Raw genomic sequence first — 9,308 nt, forward strand, 5'->3', positions numbered from 1 at the left:
CTCAACTTGGTCCGATTCGTTGTTAAGGACTTCTCATGTTTCACCAGGGTTCGAGAATATTTATGGATGGCGGTTGTCTGCTGTGTTCACAAGCCAGAGCCCAACCTCAAACACTGCATACTTTAAACATGAACAAGCACCAGTCATAGGACGCAGACATTACCACACGCGCTTTCCTGACTGACAACGGAACTCTATTTTGTTGTATCCCAAGACGTCGCAGTGACCAGGTAAAATTAGTTTTTAGCCTTGGTGCAGAATATCTATATTTAGCTTCTGAAAGCAAGGCGGACACTACCGCCCATATATAGTGAGATGCTATATGTGATATACAACACGAGTCGCACTGTGGAGTTGCCAATGAAGGTTAAAACAGTCGAGTATTGTACATGTACCAGTGGAGCAACACCGTGAACAAGAGCTTGCACCTTTCGGAGACCTGTTACGCACAAACACCTCCCTTTTTTAATCCTATGGCTTGCTTGAAAGGCTGTTTGTCCTAAAATATCCAATGCGGCTCAATGGCAGGCCAGATGTTGGCACACACAGCACAACGATTTCTGTGATTTCGTCACTGCAATCTTTGAGACCGATCAAAATAAGGTAATTGGCAGCAAGTACCCTTTCGCCTTTGACGAAACACCTCAATTCGATACCACGAACACGAAACATGTGAAAGCAGCACCAAGCAAAAGCTGGTGTGAACCTGGATGTCGTAGCCATCTTATTTTGACAGTGTTGCCAGCACAAGTGACAGATTCTGGAGTTGTCAATACCCAGCATGCACACCTCTGGGCGAAAGTGGGCTTCCTATCGCAGATATACCTGAATGCCTCATAGTTCTAAAATCACTGTGATGCCGCCATGCACAAATCCAAAAACGAAAAAAAAAAAAATAAGGGTGTTGGAAGACCTGTTTACCATTACGAGTGTAATAACGGTGGAGACAGAAATGTATGATTGATTTCAGGTTTTCATGCTGGCATACCCAGCATGCACCCAGCATGCACGCCCCCCCCCCCTCCCCCCCCACACACACAGGGTGTCCCCGCTAACTTTCGCCAGAGTTTAAAAATATGGAAATGCCACATAGCTAAACAGAACTAAGGTACCCATGTTTACCGTCACTTGGAGATATTCATATTCTTTTATTATACTTAATAACATAATTAGTACTAATTAATCAACTTATCAAACATAATTGGATGAAAAGTGTAAATGAGAAAATTGTAGAGCAACATGAACTCCCGATACAGCTTTCTGTTGTTGAATACGTGCTTGATAAAAGTGTTTTTCCGAATGCGAAACAAGCCCACGAATGCACGCAAAGTGCCTCGAGCGGCCGGTTGCGCGGCGATTTTGCATGCCTTTACGTAATTCTTTCACGCTCTCAAAAACTTTTATGTAGCACATATTGAGCAACAGAAAGCTGTATCAGGAGGTTTTCATGTCGCTCTCCAATTTTCTCATTGGCATTTTTAATCTAATCATAACATTTGATTGAGAAGTTGCATAATCAATTGAGAATTATCTAAGTAGGCAGAATTAAAATTAATTTGAGTATCTCCAAGTGACGGCAAACAACCCCACCTTGGTTCTGTCCAGCTACGTGGCATTCGCATACTTTTAAACTCTGGCTAAAATTAGCTGAGGCACCATACATATATAAACACATACATACATGCACACGCAAAAAAAGAAGTCTGTTATGAGAAAAGTATATGTTTAATATATATATTAGAGAGATTTAGGTTAGGGGACACAAGCTGCAGGCAACCGTTGGGGGACAGAACAGCATTGTGGGCCCTTCGCATTCTTTTGGGCTTGATTTAGGTTCTTTTGTACACCCAGTGGTTTGCGTCCCCCAACACTTGGGTGCAGCTTGCATCCCCATAACTAAAATTCTCTATTATGTGCTCCATTAGAGTGAGCATGTTACTTTTCTCAATTATAGAAGCTTCCTCTGCTAACTCTCATGGCTTCCTTGCACGACACCTACGTTTGTGTGCGAGCATGTCATCCCTGCTGACATACGTGGCCCTGCACAAGTTGCACATGAATGCCTTGACGTGTACGTGTAGCCGTTGCATGTGCCTCATCATGGTCGATTTCCTACCATCGAAAATGCACTTGCAAAATGGGCACTTTTGCCTGGTGCGGTCAAGGTGAGATACGAGATGAACCAGCGTTGCTTTCCAGTCTGCACAGGTCTGTGAACACAGGACACACTGGAATGGTTGAGGCCAGGGGCACGTCAGTACATGGGAGGTTAAGGCCTCCAGCTCCTCGAACTTCAGTGAGCAAAGTGTGCAGGCATAGGCAATGACTATGGGAGAGCTTTCCGTCTGCTTGCTCAAAGCCGCGTCAGCATCATTCCCGAGTATATAGTCATCTTTTGTGATATCGTCAACTACTGCATCTTGCTGTACTCCATTGTTGGTTTTCCTTGAATTACTAGGCACCAGAGGCACTGCTGAAAGAGAAAAAAAAAAATGTGTTAGGCAATGAAGGTGCTTTCAATATTTGTGAATGATAAAGAGCAACACTTCTACAGATGAAGCATGCATTCTTTCAAAACTCGACCTGAATTTGTTTGGCAGCAGAGGGTTACTTATTAGCAAAGCAAACTCAAGAAAGTTCCTCTTAATGTTTGGGTCCGAGCTGCCACATAAGTACACTATTATTCCATCACAGAGTTTGAAGATATTTTCGTGTCTTAGAGCCACATTTATATTCACTAATGCCAAGCAGATGATGTCCAAATCTTGCATTATCACAACGCTCCACTCATGCTAAGACTCGTGTTTGTGGCATGGCAGATATGCAATTTTGAAATCCAGTCTAAGTTAACATTTCTTTTTAGTACCCCCATGAATACATTGTTGATGATGAGTATTCACTTAAAATGCTTTGGGGGTGTACCCTTGCTTCTATTTTGTTGTACCGCAGGCATAAAGAAACAGACACAGAAAGACACATTAGACAAACACACCATTATGTGTTTGCAGTGCTGTGTTTTTGTCTAAAGTGCCTTTCTTTGTACCCATTCTTCTGCCTGTACTACAACAAAGTAGAATATGCCGTACCAATGAGTCCACGTAGCTATTCGTACCTTTGCTTGGCAATGGCAGTTCCAGCAGTGCAGAGGCACAGCAGCTTTCTTGCAGATCATCAGATTGCGTCCACTTGGAGACCTTCAGAGTGAATAACTCAGTCTGTGTCGATTTGGAGATGCCTTCCTCACACCATGTGGACTTGAAAACAATGTCTGCTTTCTGGTCACACTGCGTAGCAGCATCCCCTTGCATCACTGTGGTGGATCTTGCAGGCACTGACTGGTGCCTACTGCAATTCGCAAGGTTTTGCTTTATAACCTAGACAGACAGAGAGAGAGAGAGAACATACGATGAAGCATAAAGCAAATTTGTTACGGTGCGTTTGGACAAGACCGTGCACACATGAGTGAGACGAAGAGGAAGTGATGACTGTCTCCTAGAGCTGTGACCTTTGTACCAGCCTGCGCGATTACCATTAACTTTTGCCCATGTAAACAGTTGTAAATATATTTGTACATTGGGCTTCCTCTTCGTAGCATTTGGTGGAGGTGCGGGGTAACGACTCAGAATTGAGCTTCGCAGTGGCCGTTACTTCGTTTCTTCACCGATGTCGCAGGAGACTGTGCCTAGTTCTGCAACTCCTGCGTCGACTGTCGTACTCATGCATCCTCGTGATCCAGGAAACTTCTGCGGCACCGATGGCACCGACTTCAATGACTGGCTGGAGATGTATGAAGCGTGAGCAGCCACAACAAATGGGATCCCACAGTGATGCCGACAAACATAATTTTTTACTTAATGGGAACTGCACAAGTGTTCTTTCAAAACCATGAGATGACGAGGGACAAGCAGTATATCTGGTTCATCATAGCTGATGTTAGGTCTATAAAGAATGTCGTCGCGAAGCACGAACATTCTGGTGGAGTGATCTGATTGTCCTGAAGTCAGGTATTCAATGATTGACTGGAGAGAGTTGTTCTTGTGCTGCTCAGTTAACAATGTCGCAAAAGTCAGAAATGCCCACAAGGCAAGTGTTGGCATCCTGTTCGTCGTCGTTGGGAGGATTGATGTGATGATGACACAAGCAGTCGGCATCCAGATGTAAGCGGCTGGACTCGTACATCACAACGAAAGGATACTCCTGTAATCCGAGTGCCCAGCAACCAAGGCGACCAGTTGGGTCTTTCAGTGACGATAGGCAGCACAGGACATGGTGGTCTGTGGTAACAGAAAATGGGCGGCCAAACAAGTAAGGGCAAAATTTAGCCACTGCCCACGCCAGCACTCTGAAGGGGAAAAGAGGCGACTGGCGTAGGCAATGACACACTCGACTCCATTTTGCTTTTTGGCGAGGACAGCACCTATGCCACGGCCAATGGCGTCTGTGTGAACTTGACTTGGTGCAAAGAGATCAAAGTGGCCTAATATCGGAGGCGTTGTTAATAAACGGACGAGGGTGTCAAAGGTGTCGGCTTGTTTGCGGCCCCAAAAGAATGCCGTGTCCTTCTTGAGGTCAGTCAGTGGCTGGGCGATATCCACAAAATTTTTAACACACCAACGAAAATAAGAGTATGAGCCCTCAAAGCTGCCTACATCTTTGGCTGAGCAAAGTATAGGAAAGTTCTTGACTGCGTTAACCTTATCAGGATTAGGATCTTCAATTGCAATATCCAAGAACTCGCCAAAAAATTCTGGCAGCTTCTCTAGAACAACAAGAAATCGGCAATGTGTAGCAAGAATAAGGTGAATTGGATATGAGGCCGATGGTGGATTCAGAGGTGGGCCTTCATTGGTCGGTGACCTATCATCATCATCAGCCTGGTTACGCCCACTGCAGAGCAAAGGCCTCTACCATACTTCTCCAACTACCCTGGTCATGTGCTAATTGTGGCCATGATGTCCCTGCAAACTTCATCTCATCCGTCCACCTAACTTTATGCTGCCCCCTGCTACGCTTCCCTTCTCTTGGAATCTTGTCCGTAACCCTTAATGACGATCGGTTATCTTCCCTCCTCATTACATGTCCTGCCCATGCCCATTTCTTTTTCTTGATTTCAACTAAGATGTCATTAATTCGCGTTTGTTCCCTCAACCAATCTGCTTTTTTTTTTATCCCTTAACCTTACACTCATCATTCTTCTTTCTATAGCTCATTGCGTCATCCTCAATTTAAGTAGCACCCTTTTCGTAATACTCTGTTTTAGCCCCGTAGGTGAGTACTTCTAAGACGCAGCTGTTATACACTTTTCTCTTGAGGGATAATGGCAACCTGCTGTTCATTATCTGAGAATGCCTACCAAATGCACCCCAGCCCATTCTTATTCTTCTGATTATTTTAGTGTCATGATCCAGATTCGTGGTCACTACCTGCCCTAAGTAGATCTATTCCCTTACCACTTCCAGTGCCTCGCTACCCATCGTAAACTGCTGTTCCCTTCCGAGACTGTTAAACATTACTTTAGTTTTCTGCCGATTAATTTTTAGACCCACCCTTCTGCTTTGCCTCTCCAGGTCAGTAAGCATACTCACGGTGACCTATACTCGGGGAGAACTTTCTGTGGCTATGAAGGGAAAGCTACGGAAGCAAAACGTGCATAAGTGAGAGGGCATCTGAAAAGAGTCCTCCGTTTTCATCCACGTTACAGAAAACATAAGTACCTTATTAGCAACAGTTAACTAAGACAGAACACCCTACTGAATGTAAAAGCTTACTTATTTTGCAGCTTTTCCCTTCAGCGTCTGGGGAAACGCGCAACTGTCGCACGTGGAAGCTGCGTCGATTCGCCGTCTGTTCCGAGCAAACAAAAGCACTGTAAAATGCTGGCGGACTACTCAGCGTGGTAACACCTGCGCAATAGCTCCGTCCCGTAGCTTTCCCTTCAGAGCTACAGAAAGTTGTCTGCGAGTATAATCCTTTTCCACAACTAGGGTTCCACATAGTAGATTGCATTGAATCTCTGTAGATATTTTCCAAGATATTTACGTAGGTGGTCTGTGCTCCGTGATTACGTAATGCCTCTATGACTGCTGGTATCTCTACTGAATCAAATGCCTTTTCTTAATCTATCAGAGACATGTAGAAAGGCTGATCATACTCTGCGGATTTCTCAACAAAAGCGTATTCGATGTCTCCTTATACCACTTCATATTACATTTTGTTTTGATGAGCTCTCAAGGCTAATTAATCTACATTCTGCTCTTAGGTTTACTTCCAGCCTTGGCCATGTTTCAACCTAACTTTGCATTTCTGAATGTAAGCCCCAATGGCATTGCATTGTTATACCTCCGTAGCGCTCTTTTAATAGCTGCATTTCCTCGCTAAACGTGAATTTCAGCCTTCCACCTTCCAGTAAACGTTGCGGAGCGAAAGGAGCAATCACCGCGTTTCACACGCGCACCCCTACCCTCCCCCCTCCTCACTGGGGAGGGGGAGTATGGATCATCGCTACTAGATACTTTTCAGTTGTAAAACTCCGCCTGGGAGCGACGCGAGAACGTGACCCTCTGCCGTCTCCTCTCGCGAGGTGGCGCTGCCGCCATGGTTGGCCCGGTTGGCTACAGAAGCTTGCCAAGGCAGCAGCGTGCCGCCGACTCAATGCCAGTTTTTTCTTTTCTTTTGCTGCTTTCGTGGCGCTAAGTATTCAAAGAATAGCATTTTTACATTGTGCGCTCTGTAAAAAGCAGCTAATAGGTGAATGAAGAGGACAGTGAGGCTTTTCATTTGTAGCATGTTTTATGTACAGATGAAAAAAATGATAGGACCGGTACAACGCCGTATTGATGAATCTAAGCATGATGCATCGATATTCACAAAAGACGCGCTTTCTTGGTTGCTACAGCTACCTTGTGACTGCTTTCTAGATGCCAGTTTGTATCCCTGGAGTAAAAATGCATCCGCATAACAATGAAGAAATTCAGTACTTCGCACGTGAACGCGAACGAATCCTCTGCACAACCAAGAAGAGAAAAGCAGCACCCCTCTAGATCATCTAAAACCTTCCAAAATATATCTCCGCAAAGGCCTGCCTCATCCAGGGAAGCTGACACACTTTTGTTAGCAGTCTTCATAAAGCCCAGTATCTTTGGCGTCGGGACGTGCTTTAAGGAACCTTGCTTGAGACTTCTGCACTCAATTAAGTAACTGTCGCAGCCAACTGCTGGGATTTCAAAGCTTATGTCCGCTATGCATAGTTCACATGGTGCGCTCTTTCTGACTTTATGAACGACATATCCACACAGATAATAAACAGCATTGTGCCTTATGTTTCCTCGAGCATAAGTGTGCTCATTGCAAGCACATTCTGGTGAGCTGCTTGGCTCCAGGCAACTTATCAAAGCCGCCTCAATGGCACTGCGAAAGCTTGTTTGTTTTTTTTTTTTTTTACTGGCAGGCTTCTCTCATCTGCTTAAATGTGTCGATGACGCCGACGAGCACAGACAGGGCCTGACATACCTTCCACACTAGCACGTAGCGCTGTTTTAACAGGTGTATACAGGCTTAGAAGGCGGAATCTGCGGGAAGTTGATTACAGTAGGATGGGACTCATCACAATCGAAGGAACGCACTAGTCCAATCTATTGCTGAAAAAACATGAGTGAGGGAATTTCCTAGAAAACAGTGCAACGTGTATGCAGTCACAACAAATGTGAACAGTGTGCCTTACCTCCAGTGAATCTTGATAATTAACTGGCTGTCGAAACATATATAGCGCAACTGGACGCGGCAGATCATCGACAATGTCTAAAGTCGACGTCAAAGTTACTCGCAGCGACTTTGTCGTTTGTTGTGATGCAAAAAGCTTCAGGTTATTTTGAATTGCACTCTGTTCTGTCAAGTTTAGCTGTTCCGAAAAATCTTTGATGACCTGAAATGATTAGTGCAACATGTTTATAGCCCTTGGGAAATGCGCACGAACTTCAAAGCCGGTAGCCTGGTACACTATTTCGTCGTAGAATGCTCGCAAGTTTTAAATAAAACACACACAAAAAAACAGGAGTGAAAGCAGACAGTGATAGTTAGGAAGGGCGCGGCACCCTCCCTAGCTATCACTTTCTTTCTCGTGGTTCGTTATCTCTTTCTCGTGGTTTTTCTTGTTTCATTGCCGTTTCATTGTTCCATTGCAGGCATGTTTGCTCACAAGGCGAGCAGACTTTTCCTGGCATACAAATCAGAAACACGAGCAAAACGTGGCACGCTGCTGGGCTCATCGGCGTCTTCGTCCGCCCGCACAAACGTTGCGCGCACCGCCCGCCTTCGGGCCGATAGTGTCGCGCGCGACAGAAAGGGGTCAGGTGCCGCGGCGGAGTTTGACAACTGAAACCAATCTAGTAACGTTGGTATGGATTGTTCATGTCGGCTGTCGCTGAAGTGCTGATTCGCTACGTTGGGGTACCAGTGAGATGGGAGACAGGCGCCCTTAACCAGTCTCCTTCTCACCGGCACAGGTCCAGACAATCGGCGGAGGCCGAAATGGACACTAATACCCCCCTCCCCCCCCCCCCGCGTTAATAAATGACCAAGAATACTTGCCACACTGATACCTGGCTACTATCGGAGATTCTGCATCCATGTGTTGCGACTGTCGATGTGTTGACAATGCTGCAGGATCGTACGTGCTGCGTAGGAAGGCGGCTGGACTGTGAATTAGGTTGGGAATGTTAGACGACCAACACGGAAGTCCCACGATTACACCGATAAGGCAACACAGAGGTCCTTCTTCGGCCGGTTCCTGGCTTACAAATTCACAAACTCCGCGCAAGCTCCCTACTCGCCTACACCACGGTCTACACTCGGCCACCATAGATACACGGAACACCTATATCGCTTGACTTGGCTCTGTCATGCTAGCCGGATAGATACATGGATAGATATTAGGAGCGTCTTCTTTGAAACGGGGTGGTCGCTTGGGCCACTAAGCTCTCCCTATTATATTGTTTAATGACCTACCTAAGTTAAAAAATAAAAAATAAACGCTATGAACTCCCACACCCAAATTTTCTGATCCCATATTGCTAATTGGGCTTTTGTACGTCTCCGTTTTTTGTCGTTTCCTTACCTTTCGTCCACCAATCCTCCAATCGCCTCTTCGGATGCCCCATTTGGTGATCCCTGTCGGCAAGGTTCAGACTGGTGTTGTATATGTCGCGTGTCGCCTATTTAGTCGCGACGATAGCTTATATGTTTTCTACAAGCACTGCTCCTGAAGGATAGATGTAACCGACAAACGGAGGCCTCAGGAGAGCACCCGAGGT

At 45.6% G+C, this 9,308-nt stretch overlaps 1 long non-coding RNA gene across 1 annotated transcript; it reads right to left on the minus strand.

The window, feature by feature from the left end:
- Positions 1–1,706: 1,706 nt before the first annotated feature.
- On the minus strand, positions 1,707–8,892 carry LOC139050820 (uncharacterized). Its single transcript, XR_011509095.1, has 3 exons — positions 8,587–8,892; positions 3,113–3,374; positions 1,707–2,473 (listed from the first exon to the last, which is right to left on the minus strand). It is a non-coding gene; the product is annotated as an uncharacterized lncRNA (long non-coding RNA).
- Between the last annotated feature and the right edge of the window lie 416 nt (positions 8,893–9,308).

Source organism: Dermacentor albipictus, chromosome 10 (assembly GCF_038994185.2).
Source record: "Dermacentor albipictus isolate Rhodes 1998 colony chromosome 10, USDA_Dalb.pri_finalv2, whole genome shotgun sequence".
Taxonomy (NCBI): Eukaryota; Metazoa; Arthropoda; class Arachnida; order Ixodida; family Ixodidae; genus Dermacentor; species Dermacentor albipictus.